The 21,982-nt window shown below is 35.9% G+C and overlaps 1 protein-coding gene and 1 pseudogene across 1 annotated transcript in view; one reads left to right on the top strand and one right to left on the bottom strand.

Annotated features, from left to right (window-relative positions):
• The window catches only part of LOC128669662 (muscarinic acetylcholine receptor M2-like), a 77,543-nt gene that overhangs the window by 22,426 nt on the left and 33,135 nt on the right, over window positions 1-21,982 (bottom strand). The window lies entirely within an intron of this gene.
• Window positions 7,366-11,615, top strand: LOC128669669 (uncharacterized; annotated as a pseudogene).

The following is a 21,982-nucleotide window of genomic DNA, read 5'->3' as shown; positions in this document are numbered from 1 at the left end:
TCTATCTAGATATTTACTAATTCGAATCCTATTAATATTATTAATGCGAAAGTTTGTGAGAACCATGTGGATGTATGTTTAAGTAACAACTCTTTCACGAAAAATCTACCTGACCGATTGTTATGAAATTTGGTATACAGGTAGAATATAACCTGGAATAACACATAGGGTACTGTTTTATCCCGAAATTCCCACGGGAGCGAAGCCCCGGGATGCACAGCTTAATTTTTATTTTTTTACTTCATACATTGTTAAATATGATGAGTTTACATGCATTATAGCGTAAGGGAGTAGGTATAAATTAATGTTTATGTCGAAGATGGAATCATGTAATGATTTAACTATCCTATAATTTCATCTCGCGTGATCCCTCCAAGATAGGTCGTTAGTAAACAAAGCAGAAATAAACAAGGACACAGTAATAATTTGTATAATAATATACCTTCTCACGTTTGTACTCGAAATGCATTCCCGTGCCACGAATACATAATTTATTTATGTTAAATTAAGAATAGGTTAAACTTATTCCCTATATCTACCTTGAATCGATTGCGATCAACTCCGTATATTGGCTGGCAGAGAGTATTCCAGCTTGATTATTCCGGTGCTGCTTGAGTAGATATTTGGTGACCCGTAAATAAATTTCACCAGAATGTATCTGATTAGTTTTATTGGTTGGTTTGGAGTGTAATGGAAATTCCACAGGCGTGCAGTAAGCGCGCGTTGTCGCGAGCGCGGTCTGATCGTGCGGTGCGGGCACGAGCACGAGGGACGAGCGGCGCGCGCGGCTCACGTTTATCAACTAAACACATTAAAAAACGCCGGCTGGTACAGCACGTTCAGCTCAGCGGTATCTCCAACACTGTATTGTAAATTCGTCAAGCTACTTTAATTTAGTAAAGGTGCACTAGCCGTTTATTCAACACATCTATTTACTTGAAAAGGAACCACTTTACCAGTTAGGTAAACAACCTAGGTTATTAATAAAGATTGTATTTATATTAGGTATACTATATCATAGTGTGACAGAATAGTAGCTCAAAGAAAACAAGTGTCGAACGACCTGCAATAAGATGGGCCGACTACATAATCGAAGTCGCAGGGTATACGTGAGAGACGCACCAGACAGGGAAGGATATGACGTACAACAACAAAAAAAGAAGCTTATGCTCAGCAGCAGAAAGAAGTTGATACGAGTTAGGCGCAGTCCGTTGCTTGTAATCAATTTGTTGCTGATAGGTGAGAGGATTACTAAACGTTGACAAACCCCAATGGCTCCAATTATAAGTAAAGACTTTATTATGATATCAATTTTATGTTATAATAAAGTCACTGGATCGGACTAGTATTATTGATATTCCCAATGAGCAAAAGTAATGACACTGTAGGATAATAAAGATCATTTTTTGTTTTATAAATGCTTTGAAACTTTTTGAATTGGTTATATTTAGTTCTAAATTGTTAATTAAGCAATAAAATTAATTCATCATTTAAATAAGCTCTGCTCTGTATTGGACGGGCTGTTGGCTACAAACCGAAGTCAATGAGAGTGAATTGGTTCATTCGGCTTGGTCTCGAAACAATAACATTAAAGCTTTCAAGCGCCTTATTTATGACTCTCCCGGGTGCTGTGTATTATAACTTGCAATTTAAGAGATGCTATCGAATCCTCGCGGAGCCAGGGTCCATCCAGCCATCCCTTCCTTGTTTGCACCACCTTTTCCCTTCCGGCGGAACATAAAGTGCTGTTTTATGTTATGTTTACATTTTAATTTATTGTTGTTTACGAAAACAAGCAGCACCATTTAAACAACGAGTTCACGAAAGTTGATAAAGTAATATGATACTGATTTTAATCAAAAATATTCGGGTAAAATAGAAGTATTCTATTTTGTATATTTGCATTCCGTTAATTTAATTTTAGCAGATGGTTATTTAATAAATTCTACTATTATGAATATTCATATTTCAAAATTGTTATAAGCTATTATCACGGAAGTCGTTGTCTTACAATTATTTTTCTACAGTTTTTAGGTACTATTTGCCAATGCTTTCTCAAAAGACAAAAATGCTGGTATTAGAAATTTATTAATCTTATAATCACTCGAGTTATTTGACAAAATTTTAATCGCAGCGTCCACATGTACCTAATAACCTACTATTGAAAGTTAGTAAGCCAATACACTTTCGAATGACGTTGCCGCTTCGGACACTTTAGGGGAATATTAGGCAAAATACCTACATACACTACGGAAAAGCATATAGACCACGTTGATTATATGCTCACGACAAATAAATAAATATTTTTGTAAATTAGGATAGTTATCAGTTGTGTAAACGAGTTAATTTGCAGTCAAGACTACTTACTTGAGAAATATTAATGTATTTCGACCTTGTACGGCTTCTATGTACATTGATATCATTAACGTCATCTCAGCCACAAGAAGTCCATTGCTGTACTTGTTCTTTCTCTCGCTCTCTCACTTGAACATGTTATATGCTGTCTGCCGCCACGAAGCCCGATGTTCGCTAAAATATACCTTAAAAACCAAACCAAAGATTTTTGCACGCACCTAGATAAAAAAAAAAGAATGGGCCTGATTTTCTGTAATTACTTGAATAGATTGCCATTCATAAATAGATTAATCTCCGTCTTTCTTGGAGTAGTAATTATTACACAGTGAATATGTGTATAATCTATCCTTTTACCACGGGCATCGTTATTACCGGCCTCTTAAAAAGTACAATAGTTTTAATGCTTAGCTAATAGTTTGAAACTAATATCTTTTTGAAGTTAATAACATCCTTCTTTAGGGTAAACTAAGGAGTTATCTCCATGACGAGCCTGCTTCGCATACGGCGTCTGAGTCTATAAGTTAGTTGAAGTAGGGCGCGGTATGAATCATCGTATCAATCAATCAATCATATGATAGGAAGCATATTTAAGATATTAATAGAACACCGTGACGTGGCAATTCGCATTTCAAAATTAATTCAGAGACAATTTTGTATTCCAATAATTCTTACACTCCGATATTCATTTCTGGGATATTTTGTATCTTGAATCATCATAAATTAACTAAAATTATATGTTCTTTGTTCTAAAATTATTCTTAATTATTTAGTGTATAACTAATTATTGTTCTATAATTATTTATTCTAAAATTATGTTCTTTGAAGGAAAATAAATTTAATGTTAGGTAGGTACCTACTTATTATTCCGTTCGTATTTAGCCAGTGATGTCCGAACTATTCATGATTGTTTGTATACGTTCCAACGGGAACTTAACATCGTATTTGTGGACATGCTGGCTGGATGGACATTGCGTATACACAACACAGCACAAACATCTGAACCCCGGTCATGCCTGATCTTTCTTATTTATCCTGCCTCGTAAACAGTGTGTTTTTACATATATTGACATAATATTGGTATACGTTTTGTTGATTTTACCTTTCATCATAATAAAGACATAAAATAGGTAACAAAGTAACCTTCATAATTTTACGTGGTTTTCCCCATAACATACCTAATTGCTACGTGGGTGCTTGTGGCTGGCTACCTACCAGTGGAACACCAGGAAAAGGCCAATCAATTATTTCAAGGTCTATGATTTCCAAATAAATGGCTTTTCCCTTTCCCTGATGAAAAATAAGTGGTATGATATTTTCATACCATTTATTTTTCATCTGGGTAGGTATTACACATCGCTATATTTTTATACGAAAGCTAACGAGCAACCTATTGAATTCAATTCTATCAAGAAACTACAAGTCCACCTTACAATATCCAAAGCTACTTCTACTCTCTTTCTTTCTTCATTTTTTTCTAAGAGTATGATGATGATCAAATTAGGGGTAAGCTTTACCAAATAGGTATCAATATTTTAATTTGCCAACGTACCTATGACATATTTCATTTCAGTACGTGGAATGCATAATCGTAAAGTGCTATCGAAAAAAACTATATAAAGTAAATAGAAAGTATAGTATAAGTAGTAGTAAGTCTTCCAACTCGAAACAATCTTAATCCTAATTTATGCGAAAGAAAGCTTGTATGTTTGTTAACTCTTCACGCTTTATTTGCTCAACGAATCTAAAAATTTTTCATTCAGTTTGAAGTAAGGAGAAGGACATAGGGTTTACTTTTCATTCCGGAAAAATACTTATCCTGAGGGAAGAAGTGTCCTTCGACGACCTCGGTGGCGCAGTGGTAAAGTGCTTGCCTCTGTACCGAGAGGTCCAGGGTTCGATCCCGGTCATAATGGAAAAAGGTTTTTTTCTGATTGACCCGGGTCTTGGATGTTTATCTATATATGTATTTGTTACAAAATATAGTATCGTTGAGTTAGTACCCCATACCACAATTCTCGAATTTACCTCAATAAGTGTGAATCATTATAAAAAAAAAATAGACGCGGGCGAAGCCGCGTGCACAAGCTATTTGTAAATCCCAAAGCCACTGTGCGTAGCTTAGAAGTTATACATCAAATTCTACTAAATGTAACCATTAATACTCATTAGGGTGTGGTAGGTGAGATATGTATGAATTACGATGTGAGAGAAGCGAGTACTCAATGTAGGTACATTGAGTACTCAATGTACTCAATGTAGGTACATTGAGTACATTGAGTATGAGTAGGTACTCATAATGTTCTTTATTTTACTTGGTAACGCACATTTTTTTAAAGATAAATTTACCTGACAGGGTGTGACAATTTGATATAATTTGTGTTGCAACTCGAATGATGGAACTGAATTATTGATTCATATTCTTATTTGACTAGCTTTACCTACATACTCGTTCATTTACTACCGTGGGAGCTTTATACCTTACTACTCCTTATAACCATCAAATACCTTTAAACAAAATGTAACTAGTGGTTTCAGGGTAGACAAACTTTTCATCTTTATTATATAGCTATTTTATACTGATAGACGAATTTGTTACGTAATCCAACATGATTTAAGTTATCATAAATATTTTTTGAATCTGTGCAGTGGTGTGCAGGTATGCGTGTGAAAAATGTTATGGAAGAAAGTGAAATTTTTGCACGCGGAGCATAGTAATAAAATAAGAAGCTAGGAAGGAAATTTTACCAAGAAGATTTACGGAGTTAAATTTCCTAATAGTAAGTCAAACTATTTCGCCAAATTCTCTAGAAAGAATGGACGAAAAAGGGTACGCTGTGTGGATTACACACTTGTAGTTATAAATGTTTTCGAAGAGTCAAGGAGTCTTATTCTATAATTTATTGTTATTGTATCGATGATCTCTGAGAATACATTTTTACAAGCTCTTGTGTCTGTGACCAAATCTTCTCCCCTACCTACTTTCACGTTCTGATTAACACCATTTAATCAGGATAGTTTGATTCATTTAAATACAGTACTTTTAAAGAGACGATACTAGTGGAAACAATAGGAGGGTTTAGTTATTCGTTCAGCGGCTTAGTATTGAAATTCTGAAGAGGTGTAATTTCCGACTTGTAGCCTGAGAGCACTCGCTCTCAGTACGGTCAAGTATATGCAAACACTTGCAATGTGCAGTTCTCGATAACTTTTTTCATTTAGTTCGTAGGCAAGTTGGCGGCTTCCTCGCGAGTGCGCCTAAATCTGTGCGTATGTACTGTACATACCTAAGAATGTTTTTTTTATATAAGTAAGTATGCAATAGTAATTTTATATGGTCAAAGTTTATAAATTTAAATATTTACTAACTAGTCAGTAAGCAAGTAATAGTTAGTTAATAATTAAAAATAACAAATCGTAGTTAAAATAACAAGAAGTCAATATAGTTAAAATTAATAAATCGAAAAGTCTCAGCGCAAAAAACTTCACTACAGTATTCATGGAAAATCGACAATATTTACAACGTGTATCAAATTTATTTGTAGTGGGATAAAATGGCAACCTAGCTGTAGAGTAAAACTAAAAAAGAAAAAAATATAGCAACATATTTTATTTTATGACCTTCTTTTGTGTTTTTGTTTTCCGTCACTTCGACCGTCATTCACTATTTGAACTATTTTTTGCAGACAGTCAACGCAGCTTCCGGGATGTAATTCAGTCTGCGTAATTACAGTTTGTTCCGGCATCCGTTCTTAACTAGTGTTCATCACTACTCGTCTGTAATATAAAACAGAATGGAAACCAGGTTATTATTTCCCCCTGTATCTACAAATTATTAAAAATCCGCAAATTAAAGGCTTTGAAAGATAATTGTGTGTATTTAGTCAGAATGTTGCATAATTATGATTTATATCACATGTATACAAGAACATAACTTGGGGAACATGAAGGAGTCGCTCCAAGTCCTACGTCACGTAACTGAAGTCGCAGCGCTAGCTACGAAATGCTACGACATTTTACCAACATAAGTCACAAGACCTATACTACTCGTACATACTATATACTGCTTTTTAATCAACATACTTGTTGGATATTTAACATACTTCTCTTCCTGATTCCTGTAAAACTACAAGCGCATCTGGAATCTAGTGATTAACTATGAATAATCATGTTCCAGTAAACTTTTGTCGCTTAGTTTCTTTGCTACAACCAAGACGGACGCATCTACTCGTGAATTATTTTCTTCTCAACTTTTAATGAAATGGTAATTTAATTTTATTTTGCTGTTGGCCCAACGCCAATTCCTGGGGAATTTGTTAGAGTTTTAGAGTGAACTAATTTTTAAATTGTCAAACGGATATTTGTTTGATGAAATATGTATAAGTATCTACCTGCCTAATACAAAATGAGTTCTGGGATATGTAAAACTTTACAACGCACTTACTTTATTTCAGTCATTAGTAAATCTGTAATTGATTTATTTATATATAGACATGTACAGATTAACAGACATAACATCTCTCATATTCAAATGACATATTCTCATCAGCAAAAGAACTGTCATTTTGTAAACCGCATATAATATCTCATATATCATATCAATATATTTTGCAAAGAAAGCTACGAACACTTCCGATTACATTTTCTTTCATATAAAAAAACTAGATTAAAATCGGTTCAGCAATTTGGCTGCTACGATCCACGGACAGACATACAGATACTTTCTCCGTAGCTATATATAATCCGCCGCCTGTATATAATCAGTTACGCAATTTCTCTGTAAAATAATTTATTATAATAGTCTATGACATTTTTTGTGCCCCAGTTTTAATTTCAGACGATCGAATCGAATTTAGATAAGAATAATTAAAAATGAGTGAGGCCTTATAATGATTTCTTGTTCATAATAGTTATAAATCACATATGTTGAGGTGCCGTCCACGAAGGTTAGATCGCGCGCCCCGGATTCCGACCTCATTAGTTTAGTTCTTTTTAAAAGTGACATTTGCGTTTTTGTTTTGTTTTTTTTTTTTTCTCTGTCATTAAGCTGTACATACAGGAGAAGTACTATAAATTTTACTATAACCATCTTCCATTATTTTTATTTAGATCTCCTTTGCAATCCCCTTCATAATGGTCCTAAATGTCGCCGGATAATTGGGAAATGAATAAACAATTATATGAAGTTCATGTAAAACCCAGTGAAGATTGATTGATTTATTCGGGTTACAAATGGAGACTACCAGCAGCTTACTAATTGATGGAAGTATTTCATATCAAGCGGTGTTAAGTCCTGTTAGTTATTTAATATAAATAAACCCAGCACTCATTCAGGTAAATAATTTATGCGTGTTCGTTGTAACTTTATTGTATTGAACTTAATTATTAAATTTTGAGATCAATTAGTAGTAACTAAATAATAGGTATAGTATACTTAAGATGTGCTAGGTTTACATGGACACACTTTCATTTGTAAAAGTCAGTTCAGTGAACGTTATCAGAATCATTGTTTATGACAATTACAGGTTATTTGTGGACAAATTAGTAAATGTATCTATAGTCAATTTAAATTACATATCTTTAGAATTGCTCCAACTATTATCCACATTAATGTATAAATTTCAGGTTGACATTGCCCAGCCTCCCAAGCTATCAAAATGAGCGATGTGAAAGATTTGACGAAACGGCGTGCCAGTTTTAAAGGACGTGTGACTGTGTTCACTAATTATTTATTCACTATTTCTAAGCCTATCACTGAGTCTGTCGCCAGGGAATTACAATTGCGTTTGGGTAAGCTGGAATCGTTGTACGAAAAATATGACGACGTGCAACTACAGTTGGAATGTTCAGCTGAAAATATGGAAAGTAAGTTAACGGAACGGGCTGAATTCGAAAAATTTTACTATAAAGCCTTAACTGATGCTCAAGGAATATTAAATGAATTTAATAAATCTCATACCACCAAGAAATGTTCGAATGGTAATAGCAACCGTCTTGTCAAGTTGCCCACTATACAGTTACCTAAATTCAGTGGTTCGTATGACAACTGGTTGGAATTTCGCGACACCTTTACTAGCCTTATCCATTGTAATAGAGAAATTGATGAAATAAACAAGTTTCATTATTTAAGGGCTTCTCTGGAGGGATCCGCTGCTGTCGTCATTCATTCTGTACAATTCTCAGCTAGTAACTATGCAATCGCGTGGAAATTATTGTGCGAAAGGTTTGATATCAAGCGTTTACTTATTCAAAATCATATATCGGCATTATTCAACCTTGAGGTCATTACGAAGGAGTCTTCTATTATATTGAAACGTTTGATAGATCAATTAAATAAAAACTTAAGAGCTCTCGAAGCTTTAGGCGAACCAGTTACATACTGGGATACACTTCTCATTTACATTGTTACACAAAAATTAGATCAGAGATCCTATCGTGAATGGGAAGAGTATAAAGGTAATTTAGGTCGAGATGTTTCTATTAATTTTGAGATATTTCTTCAATTCCTTCGTAATCGAGCTGATTTACTTGAAACTTTAGAATTATCACGCAGTAACCAGAGCATCGGTCTGATCAAACCGATTCCTAAGCTTAAGTCAATGCTGGCCCAGAATTCTTTTAATGCACGTTCTGAAAATTCTCCACAGCTTTGTTGTAAATGTCAAGGTGAGCATGCTTTGAATAATTGTCCACAATTTCTAGCTTTAAGTAATGAAGCGAGGTTCGAGACACTTCCAAGCTTTAAAGTGTGCTTTAATTGCTTTAAGTCAGGTCATTTTGCGAATACATGCAAAAAGCCAGGGTGCAGGATATGCAAGCGTCGTCATAATGTATTAGTTCATGTAGCTGAATCTAAGTCTGTTATGAATACTCCTCCTGACAATCAGGTCGTAGCTTAGTGCCGACGGCGCTACCTCTTCATCTTTGAAGAGTTTGGTAGAGTCCTGTCATAATCAGTTACTGGCGGTCGATGTGCTTTTGTCCACGGCTTTAGTAAAAGTATATGATAACAAAAATCAAGAGCACATCGTTCGCGACGTGTTAGATTCTGGTAGTACATCATGTTTGATGTCATCAAACATTTGTAATAACCGACTAATACGATCGATAGATCTATATTGGGCATTAATAACGTCAATTCGCACGTAAGTAAAACATGTTATATTAAAATAAAGTCATTAAATGACAGTTTTGCAATTAATATTAATTGTTATGTTTTACCATCAATTACAAATAATATCCCAAGTCGTGAAAATAATATTAAGAATTTAAAAATTCCTTCACATATTTGTTTAGCGGACCCTACGTTTTATAAGCCTTCTGAAGTTGACTTACTGATAGGGGCTGATGTTTTTTGGGATTGAGCCTGCCTGTTCTATGTAAAACTAGATTAGGCTGGAAAATTTCGGGTCCTTTGTCTATTAAAAATAATTCTTTGCTGTCCAATGATATCAAGTATAATTTTAGCCAAATTAATCTAGGAGCTAATGATATAATATAGATAAATGGGAAGATATCCGAACCGACTTGTTAAGTTTTGGGCAACTGAAAGATGTTGAAGAAAGTTTACCTCATTATACACCAGACCAGAAACTCTGTGAGGAAGGCTTCATAAAAAATACAACCCGTATGATAGACTGGCGATTCTGCATTCAAATACCGCACAAACTAAGTGCAAGTTTGTTAGGTGATTCTTATAGTAAAGCTGAGCAGTGGTTATTTTCATTAGAACGCAGGTTAGACAATAAACCAGACAGGAACAAAATGTATCATGGTCTTTTGACAGAGTGTCAATCAATGGGTCACATGATTGAAATAGAGGATTCATCTTGAGATAGTGCCACTAAAGTCACTGAAGCATTAGCATCTGCTGATATACCATTACGAAAATGGGCCTCAAATGAACCTCAATTGGTATCAGTTACTGCCAAATCATCAGTTGATTGGAACATAGGTTCTATGAACCTTTGACACTCGTTATACAAAAGTCGTGGATATCAATTACTGAAAGATTACCCGCTTGTTAATAATCTTCATATTCCACGACGTGTTATTTGTGATTCGTATGTAAAGTAAGATTTGCATATCATTTGCATGGTGCACGCGTTTATGTTCGTATTACTGACACATCAGGGAACGATATGGTTCGCCTTTTAATAGCAAAAAGCCAAGCAGCACCAATAAAAATTCTTACAATTCCATGATTGGAGTTGTGTGATGCTCTTATGGCAGCACGTCTATTTAAAAAGGCCCTTAACTCCCTGCGAGTAAATATCGATGGTGTTTATTTTTGGACAGAAATCACTGTAATCTTGTCAAAGGGAGTCGTTTATAGAATATGAATTATTGTTAAATAAAAAAGATTTATTTACGAAGAGTCCCTTGTTAAAGTTTAATATATTTTTAGATGATAATAATATCATGCGCGTTGGTGGACGTCTTGACAACTCAGAATTCTCGTTTAATAAAAAACATCCAATATTACTCCAGTCCACTTATGAGTTTACACAATTACTTTTTAATTTTGAGCATAAAATATTAATGCATGCCGGTCCCTTCTATAAGGGAGTCTTATTGGCCTATAGGGAGGCCGTCATTTAGCAAAGGTTTATTATCATAAATGTGTTTTATGTACTAGAATGAAAGGACAGATTGTAAGTCCTATAATGGGAAACCTACCTGAACAACGGATCACTCCAGGTGGCTACCCAAAATGTGGGTGTCGATTACGCCGGCTCTATAATGAGTGCTTCTCGTCAGGAACGTGGTAGTAGACTTGTAAAGGTGTATATTGCCTATTATAGGTGTATATAACATTTCTGGGCTCGCTGGAGCAAAGAGTACGTCTCAGAAATACAGCAGCGTATGAAGTCTAAGGACGAACTAAAGATTGGTTCCTTAGTTGTAAGGAAGACAACCTTCCTCCTTTAAAATGGAAGCTTGGAAGGATTATTGCAGTCCACCCAGGACAGGATGGTGTCGCCTGCGTTGCTGATGTTTCAACCACTACAGGTGTTATAAGGAGAGCCTTTAGCAAAATATGTCCGCTGCCTGTACAAGTGGTTGGTTGAAAGCGCAGCTTCCAACGCCCGGGGGCATGTTGAGGTGCCGTCCACGAAGGTTAGATCGCGCGCCCCGGATTCCGACCTCATTAGTTTAGTTCTTTTTAAAAGTGACATTTGCGTTTTTGTTTTGTGTTTATTTTTTTTGTGTCATTGAGCTGTACATACAGGAGAAGTACTATAAATTTTACTATAACCATCTTCCATTATTTTTATTTAAATCTCCTTTGCAATCCCCTTCATATATGTATATCAAAGTGATATTTTATAACCTTATCCTTCACTTCAATATTTTGTCCATGCAGAAACATGATTTGTTCATTTTTATAACAATAAAATATTTTTCAAAGTAACCGATTCTTTCTTATTAAGAATTACTTAAAATTTTAAATTTTCTTAGCCGATTATTTTTTAAACAAACATTAATATATCCGTAGGATTTTTACAAATGAGTTCTAAATTGAGTAAAATAAATGTTTTCGCATCGCAAATATTCGTTCATCGAATCGTCGTATTAATTATCTTTTCCTCAATAAGTAATACCAGTCTCTGTGTGATCTATACTATCTGTGGCAATGCAATGCCTTCCCAATCTCAATTACTAATCCTTACAAGAAATATAGATTGAAACTTAATTTAAGTAGTCTACCTTCCTTTCGACCCCAACGGTTATTAGATTATAACTACCAATTTTGTTTGGCGGTATAGTAGCACACGTTCACTGTTACGTAGCGTTGTAGCAAGGGCTACGACAAGTGCTACGCGGGCATATAGTATTTTTGTTTTTGTTATATATACTTCAATAAAAACTAAAAAAGGATCGTACTTAGTCGTTAAATACGATATCGTTTATTAAAAATGTCGAAGATCTGGGGCAAAAGTTGGTATCCGTATTATACTCTTGGAAAAAGCTTTTATAAGTAAATAATTAATATTTGAAAACAGTATTACGAGAGTTTTTTCTAAATGCAGCGTATCTATACTTAATTATTCTTTATAATATTTTTTTTGTAGGTTGAAGGTAAATCCATAAGGAAGTCTAGTGTCCCAGTAGTGAAGACATAAATACGGCTATTTGAATGAAGTAGAATAGGCAGAAAATAAACTAGAGAGTTGTGAACAGGACCCTTGTCACTAATTTAATACTCTAACGAATCCTGTAGTTGTGGCGCCCCGTGACCCCGTGCTGATAAATAAGTCACGGAGATAGAACCAGGGGAAAGTGCTTAGTTCGTAGTGGGTCATGTTGCAATGTAATGATCATGCCATGCCATAAGTAATTATTTAATTTTCATATAGATGATCATGATTTTTTGGTATATGAAAACCACATTGTATGAATCAAATATGTTAGCAAATTGAACCTAGAATCATTAGAACAATAATGCAGTATACCATTGCATAGGTCGTCTTAATCACTATACTACCACTCAGTTTTTTAAACAGACAAACATTCATAGAAGTAATTTCGTTTATGTTTCTAGATCTGGTGAAAATAATTAAATGTTAAGAGTACTTTGACATATTATTTTTTAAAAAGATGAACACCTTTATTTCCAATTTTATATTTCAATATTTTAAATGAATTTTATTTCGCCATTCAGTGTTAAGAATTAAGATACAACATTTTTTATAAGTTTTTCGTAGTTGAACTTCCTTTGAAATTATTATTATTAGTTTGTTTGTATAAACTATATGATGTGACCAATGTAACAGCCAGATAGATGCTTGAATGCCATTACACTTTCAAAACGAAAGAAGAAGTAATGCTTAATTTCTTCGCAAATTGTGTTGCATTTAAATGAATAGAATTGGTGAAATATGTTCTAGAGTTTGTTCAGTATAAAGATATCTTTAACTAAACTCACGCTTAACCGGTTTATCTAACCAAATTATGTTTGGCAGAAAGTTTTAGTTAATAAATTCAAAAATCTAATAGAGTTGACGTCGAGTTTGGCTCATCTAGAATTTTGTTCGCCAGCAAACTCATCTTTATAGGATACATAACTATAAAAAGTTTAAGTAATATAACCAGCATTTAAAATTACCATTAAAAAGCCGTGGGTAATGGCTTTTGCTCTCCAGAAATTAAGGTATGGGTGATTTGGAGTAATTTACGAGCGTAATTAATGTTAATAGATACTTTACTCCCTAAATCATTAAGGATTTTTTTATTTTATCTAAATTATATTGTTATTAGAATATGTTAAAGATGGTAGATCATTATTTGACCCAAAGTAACCCGTGTATTCTGGGAAACCTAACACTACTGTATTATACCACGTGATGTCAATAATCATACAAAAATATATACACACTAATGATTATGCGGGTACAAGTACAACACAAACTGAACATAATAATATCCGTTTGCACACCCAGTAATATAAATAAAACCTGGTTTCGAGGATACACACATGGATTTCGTCTTGGAATACAAAGAGGAAATGCGGCCAGTGTAATGGGAACCTTTGAGCCGGGTACTGTTCAGGATGTTACTTTTCACTAAAGTATAATTATTATTTTTGCAAAACCAAACTTTCACGGCTAAGGCGCAGGACCGATTTTGATGAAATTTGGTATGCAAATAGTTAAAGACTTCCAAACATCAGCTACTTTGTTTTAATCAACACCCAAGTAAATATAAGAAGGGGTGAAAGTTTGTATGAAAATCATGTCTGTTCCACTTACACGGCTGACGTTGGACTGACTTTGATGAAATGTTGGGCCTAAAAATTAAAAATACTAGGCAAAGCTACTAAGAAAATAAATTTTATTGATTTTCAATGATAATGAATTAACAAATCTGGTTTCAGGATTTCTGAGTTTGAATCATATAGGCATATTGGATGTAAACAAGCCGCGCAACCGGCAACAGCAGTCCTTAATTAACGCCAGGCTTGTCCGATAAACCGATTATGAAACAAAGCTTTGAAAGTTGTCCCGACTTGCTACTAAATGTCAACAAAAGAGATTTACATTCATTTTTAAATATTTAAATCACTATAGGGAACAATTCTCTATCAATCTCATCTCTGTTCTCGGTTGCGTTTAGAGCTATAAATACCTAAATTTTTTTAAGTTTCGTCTGTGATATTATAACCGGCCTTCTGCCTGACGTCAACCCTCCTTGAGAATGCTATTGTTGCCTGTCATCCGCCTAGGTTATCTGTCCCTTAGTAGCCTTTTACGACATCCATGGGAGGATATTGCATGCCACTGGATTATGAAATTGTTTTTAGTCATTTCCTTTATGAAATTAATTACCTATTGTTTTTATATTTATGTATGTAAGGAACACGCTGGTGAGGCGGTGGTGGTCCAGTGATTATAATACGCCCACCGAATCTGTGATTAAAAGTGATATTCTAATTATTCAATCGGTATCAGAAAATCTAAATAATATCATTTTCTGATCGCATTCTATCTTCAGATTAAAAATTGAGCATCTAAAACCCAATTGCTAATATTAATTAATCCATGAGCTTATGCTAGGACGCACAATACTGCTGTATGTTCTATACGATTGATTTGATTACTTAATCATAATGCATAAATATGTTTAGTTTTGCTAAATTGTGTTTGCTACGAGAACAATTAAAAATTGTGACAATAAATACAAGTTTCGAATAAGCTCAATCCGTGGTATTTATCCCCAAAATTAATTATTTATTTGATGAGATAACGGTCAATATTATTAGACAGATTAATCATAGAAAGTAAACCTGTAGCTTTTCTATTGAATAGCTTAATTGGCTTTTGGATGGAATCAACAAAGGGACCGCATCAGAGAGCGTGAAATTAATTAACAAAGGAAATATTTCGGGTGTCCTATTTAACCATTAAAATATGTTATTACATTAATTAAATAGCAGTAGTACCTACTATAATAATTCCAGTTACTCCAGTCGGTTGTCCCAAATGGATCCTATTATAATTTTATTCATGTACATTTTTACGGAGCATCTGACCGGAATAGAAATTCCGCTATGGGACCAGACTTATAGGATTTGAATGAAATAAATCATTTATTATAATTCTGCAAATATCTTAACCCGGGTCCAATCTTAATGACGCCGTGTACGGCTTATAGTGATGATAAATTTATATTTATGATTGAAATTGTATATTTGATGATGATGATATTGTATAATATCATCATCATCATCAATATCATCATCCTGACATATAATTAACATTTAAAAACATTGAAGAAAGGTACATTGGTACAAATTTGTACATTTTTTTTTTTTTATCTTAATGGAATATACTTAGTTACTGATATAGATGACGAAAATATAGTTTAGGAAATGTTTGTATGTCTGTATGTCCGCATGTCGGCATGTCCGCATGTCCGCATGTCCGCATGTCCGCATGTCCGCATGTCCGCATGTCCGCATGTCCGCATGTCCGCATGTCCGCATGTCCGCATGTCCGCATGTCCGCATGTCCGCATGTCCGCATGTCCGCATGTCCGCATGTCCGCATGTCCGCATGTCCGCATGTCCGCATGTCCGCATGTCCGCATGTCCGCATGTCCGCATGTCCGCATGTCCGCATGTCCGCATGTCCGCATGTCCGCATGTCCGCATGTCCGCATGTCCGCATGTCCGCATGTCCGCATGTCCGCATGTCCGCATGTCCGCATGTCCGCATGTCCGCATGTCCGCATGTCCGCATGTCCGCATGTCCGCATGTCCGCATGTCCGCATGTCCGCATGTCCGCATGTCCGCATGTCCGCATGTCCGCATGTCCGCATGTCCGCATGTCCGCATGTCCGCATGTCCGCATGTCCGCATGTCCGCATGTCCGCATGTCCGCATGTCCGCATGTCCGCATGTCCGCATGTCCGCATGTCCGCATGTCCGCATGTCCGCATGTCCGCATGTCCGCATGTCCGCATGTCCGCATGTCCGCATGTCCGCATGTCCGCATGTCCGCATGTCCGCATGTCCGCATGTCCGCATGTCCGCATGTCCGCATGTCCGCATGTCCGCATGTCCGCATGTCCGCATGTCCGCATGTCCGCATGTCCGCATGTCCGCATGTCCGCATGTCCGCATGTCCGCATGTCCGCATGTCCGCATGTCCGCATGTCCGCATGTCCGCATGTCCGCATGTCCGCATGTCCGCATGTCCGCATGTCCGCATGTCCGCATGTCCGCATGTCCGCATGTCCGCATGTCCGCATGTCCGCATGTCCGCATGTCCGCATGTCCGCATGTCCGCATGTCCGCATGTCCGCATGTCCGCATGTCCGCATGTCCGCATGTCCGCATGTCCGCATGTCCGCATGTCCGCATGTCCGCATGTCCGCATGTCCGCATGTCCGCATGTCCGCATGTCCGCATGTCCGCATGTCCGCATGTCCGCATGTCCGCATGTCCGCATGTCCGCATGTCCGCATGTCCGCATGTCCGCATGTCCGCATGTCCGCATGTCCGCATGTCCGCATGTCCGCATGTCCGCATGTCCGCATGTCCGCATGTCCGCATGTCCGCATGTCCGCATGTCCGCATGTCCGCATGTCCGCATGTCCGCATGTCCGCATGTCCGCATGTCCGCATGTCCGCATGTCCGCATGTCCGCATGTCCGCATGTCCGCATGTCCGCATGTCCGCATGTCCGCATGTCCGCATGTCCGCATGTCCGCATGTCCGTATGTCTGTCTGAACTTTTTGTAGTAAAACGTCTTGGAAAATGGGACGGCACGCGTTGCAGAAAGCCGCAGTGGGAGTCAGAGCGGGAAATGGGAAGGAGACACGTAGTGAAAAACGGAACGGGACACTTTGCGAAAAACATGATGGCACAATATGTAGAAAACGGTACAGGATATCTACATTACATAGCAGGAAGCGGGATTGGACAAGTTTGCGGGACGAGACACACAGCGGGAAACTGGAAATTGAACAAAAGATGAGAAAACATGCGAATTTAAATCATATATTTTTACCAGTCTTACAGAGTACGCGATAAAAAAAATATTTTCACCCAGATAAATAAATAAATAAGATGTTTTCCAGGTTTGTTCAGATTTCGTTTGTACTGCAATTTTAAAGGTGAGTTTATTTTTAATGCTAAATTATGACTTTTTGTATTAAGCAGGGGTAGAAGTCCTAGACCATGGAAAGTGGTCACCACCAGTAGGTGGTAGCAACATATACATTTTTGCTGTAGATTGTGGATAGGTATTTCATAACGAGGATGTATTTCTCAAAGGTGAATAATAGGAATTAATTATAATTGGCGGTGGTTTGCGGGTTAGGGGCGAACTAAGCTTAATAAACAATTAACCCGCCCCGCTCCCACAACAATTATCGACCTTAAGTCATGTACAAAATACGTGAATCACTTATTTTATCTCGGCTTAATTACGGTGATCGGGTGTACGGTCCTCGTCTATTAAGTAAAACACAACGTAATGGTCCAGCGAATTCAGATCGCCTGCTGCCGGTTCTGCTTTGCCATCCCCTTACACCTGGCTACGTTCATGTTTGACCTCCTAAAATTCAAGAAACCGCACTACCTTTATTCGAAACTGCTTTTTCACAATCCCAACAATCGGCGAACAAGGGTTCCGTTGATGTTTCACATACACCGGACCGTTGCCTTCACTGGTTGTTTTCGCTACCAGGCAACCAAGTGCTGGAACAATATCCCTCCACAATTACGTAATTTAAAACTCTTTCTTCTAAAACATCCAAAACAAATCTTGGTTGTCTAATCCCTAATTATCCACTTGTGGTGTATGTCGCCATTTAGTTATTATAAATTTATTTCAATCATAGATTTAACATACATTACGGCCAATATTATTCTTTTATTAATTTTTTTTCTTTGCATTTCTAAATTTTAATTTTATCAATAACTGTTTTTTCTTTTTTCGCTGCGTGCCTAATCGCGTTCCCTCTAAAGGTGGTAACTGAAAGTCAGTGTTTCCGCCTTGAGCGAAATCCACACTGAGGTACTGCCTATTTGTATCACTGTGATACACGGTCACAATCCACATGGGATAAATTTGTCTTTTTCTTAGATATAGTTTTAGATTTATCACTTACTTTTTCTTGTGAATGTGTGACTTTTTGTTACAAATAAATGCAATTATCTATCTATTTTCCTTTTCCGTTTGTAATGATGGCTAAAGATGGTACCTAATCAGATTTATGAGGTCTGATATTTTTCAAAGTGCCATCACAATGCCATCTACTCAGGGGCTCGTTTCTAATGCAATTGAAAAACTCATGCAGTAGAACAAAAATAAAAAATTGATGATTTGAAATTTATTCAATTGCGCGAGAATCGGGCCCTAGGTGACAGTTTTCTTCGCAAAAAGCACTTATGGATAAACAAAAAGCTTTTCACTGCGATCGAAAAAAAAACTAAACTAATAATGCTCCTATTTCCCAACTCGATTTGGTTCTTCTTAGTACCTATCGTATCCTTATACGAAGTTTTTAATTTACCCAGCAAATATACTATTTTTGAATTGTACGACCGGATTTAAGAAGACATACATTCGTATCTACTTATTTTGGAAGTGGCGCGTGATCGCGAGGGACCTAAACGCAGATTATTTCTAGTTGGCCAACCTCGCAAGGAGAGAAAAATGTTGTCTCATAACGATGAATTATTCAGCCAGCAAGCTGTAATTTAGCCACCTTTGGCCGCTGATCCCTACTCCGATGACTATGAATGGGCTTGAACTCTGAACCATCTATCTAACGTTTTCCGGAATATAAATTACGTATAAATGTAAAGTAGGTGAATTTGTACATAGACTTAAAACATCAATGCTCCGAATATTTGGTCGATATTCGGTTAAAATACACGTATATAAATAACACAATCCATCAATTAATAAGTAACATGTAGGACATTCACATAGCTGTTATTAATGTCTGTAATTAATGAAATTTATCAATAGACATTTTGTGTATCCGTTTGTTTTTGAGATTCTATAAGAGAGCAGCGCCGTAGTTAATTAAATTTTGGATGCTTGAAATCATGTGGATTAATATACATGTATAAAGTAATTTTAATTATTTACTTTATATGTAATTTATATTAAACTTTGGTATTTATTGACCGAGCGAACGAAGCGAGTGAGGTCTCCGTTTCAGCTCATTTTTGAAAATGGCGGAGTTGGCACAAATGGCCTAAGCGCCTTTGAAATTGATGGCTCTTACGACTATTTTGTGTTTGTAGTGACAACGAAATAACAAAGGAATTTCATTTTCTATTATGACATACACATAGACATAATAGACAGATATTTTCATCAGCGTTGACAAAAGATGAATAGTCCAGTTCGTTTACAAAGAGATAATGACTGATTGACTTGAGCGTCTACAGTTCGAATCCCGCTGGAAGGCGACCTCTTTTTAGTTCACTATAGGTATTTAGTTTTATTTTTACGAACGCCATTTAAAAAAATAAAAAATTCTTACATTCTACTTGGGGCAAAGATACATTTTTTGTATGTACCTATGTATGTTTGTAACGCGATAACTTTTGAACTGTTGGTCCGATTTTGGTGAAATTTAAAAGGTATGTAGGATATGCAAAACATGGAACTTTTAATTTCGTGGTGCAACAAACTCGGTTAAGCAGTTTTTGAAATATTCACAATTTTGTATAATCTCATCAAAATTTATTGTATTCGCGAGTATACGTTCGCGGCGAACAACTAGTTTTAGAATGGGCGTACCCATTCTAAAATATATATAGCAGCCCGTCCCGGCTTCTTTCGGGTAAAATCATAATAATATAATGTATACCTTAAACTTTAGTTAACTCCCTGTTCTAGCGTCTGTCTGCGTTCATATAGACAGACGCTACTGGGAGATTTATTGTTTATCCATACTAATATAATATTATAAAGAGAAAAGATTTGTATTTTTGTTTGTAATGAATAAACTCAAAAACTACTGGGCCGATTTTGATGAAATTTATATACACAGAGATTTTGGAGTGAAACTTTTTGGAGTGACCTAGGCTACATTTTTATTATGGTTTTACCTCTAGTAATATTATATACTTAGGTACTTTTTAGTCGAAACGAGGTACTTTTTAGTCGAAACGTCATTAATTCATACCATCTCAATACTTTAATGCATCCATAAAGTTGATGATATGAAGTAAAAGTACATTTGTGGGCCTTGTCATTGTCAGACAACAAGGCCACAAAAATGTACATACATACAATTGGTATAGAATAAAGTAGACTTGTTTTAGTTGTCAAAATCCAAAAATAAGTAGGATTTTCCAATATTTATTTTCTTCCATAAAAAACCATTGGTGTTGTCATCGTATGGTTGTCCGTGGTACCAAATTGGTAAATATTTTGTTCAAATTGTATTGTAAAATAAACGACTTAAAGGGTGCCTACAAGTCTGCAAATTGTCTGCACCACTCAAGTCAGCGGAAATGTCCCTTGGCACCTGATACTGCTCGAGGGAATACAATAGCAGTGCTCCTTAGGGCTACGGGTAATAAACGAAAATGATTCCATGAAATGTACTATTGTAAGTAAAATCATTTCTAACATCACGCAGCCCAGCGTTTTTGTGTTTAGCCAGATATTACAAACCGCGCCACAAACGAAGAAATCTCACGTTATGGTTTGCCTGCGAAGTACTTTACCCTATCAAATGGTCTACTATGTATATGAAAATTTTAATGTCGAACCAAGACTAATGTTAAATGTTACATACATTTTAAAATGTATACTTATATAATTATAAAGATATACGTTTTACATTAGGTACTAACAGGGACATGAGTTAGTTAGATCCTACCCGAAATTAATTACGTAAGCTAGCAAGGTGTCAAGGGAACTTATATTACATTAGTTTCATTATGTTCTATTACTGAAGACTCGGCATTACTTTACAGATTCGTTTACTTACCATGTGCCGAGCGGATTACTTTTCTTTACTTAGGACTGAATTCCACTTAATTTTGTTGTAATTGATTCAAATTATCCTAGACATTTTTGATTAGCGCTTTAGCCCGAATCAAAAATTTAAAAATTTCCATATATTCTTTATTATAAGATATTCTCAAACTTGAAATATATGAATCAGGAGTATAGAAGTGTGTCCAGCTAGAACATCTTCGTTTGTCCAATATTAAATAGCGACATTGCCCTGAAGGTTTAAAAGTCTTTCGGAATAGTTTAGTGACATTTGGAAAGGTTGTCATCTAAGTCTGTCAAATTTTAATATGGGATAATGAGAGCCATGAGCTCTTATTTACCCGCATAACAAGCGATAGAAAAATTGTAATATAATAAAAATATGTAAATAATAATAAATAAAAATATGTAAAAATGTAACTTTAATTAGCGATTTCAGAAGCAGTACTCATATAAATTAGTAGATATTAAAATATATTACAATCCCACTAATATTATAAAGGCGAAGGTTGTTGTTGTTTATATTTGTTACTTCTTCACGCTCAAACAAACGGCTATTTTTTATAAAATTGGGTTTGGGATAGCTGATACCTTGGATTAACACATAGGGTACTTTTTATCCCGAAAATATAGGAGATCTTTCCCGTTCCC

This window comes from Plodia interpunctella, chromosome 1 (assembly GCF_027563975.2).
Source record: "Plodia interpunctella isolate USDA-ARS_2022_Savannah chromosome 1, ilPloInte3.2, whole genome shotgun sequence".
NCBI classification, from domain to species: Eukaryota; Metazoa; Arthropoda; class Insecta; order Lepidoptera; family Pyralidae; genus Plodia; species Plodia interpunctella.
Note: the sequence above shows the minus strand (reverse complement) of the source record. Positions and strands in the feature narration are given on the sequence as shown.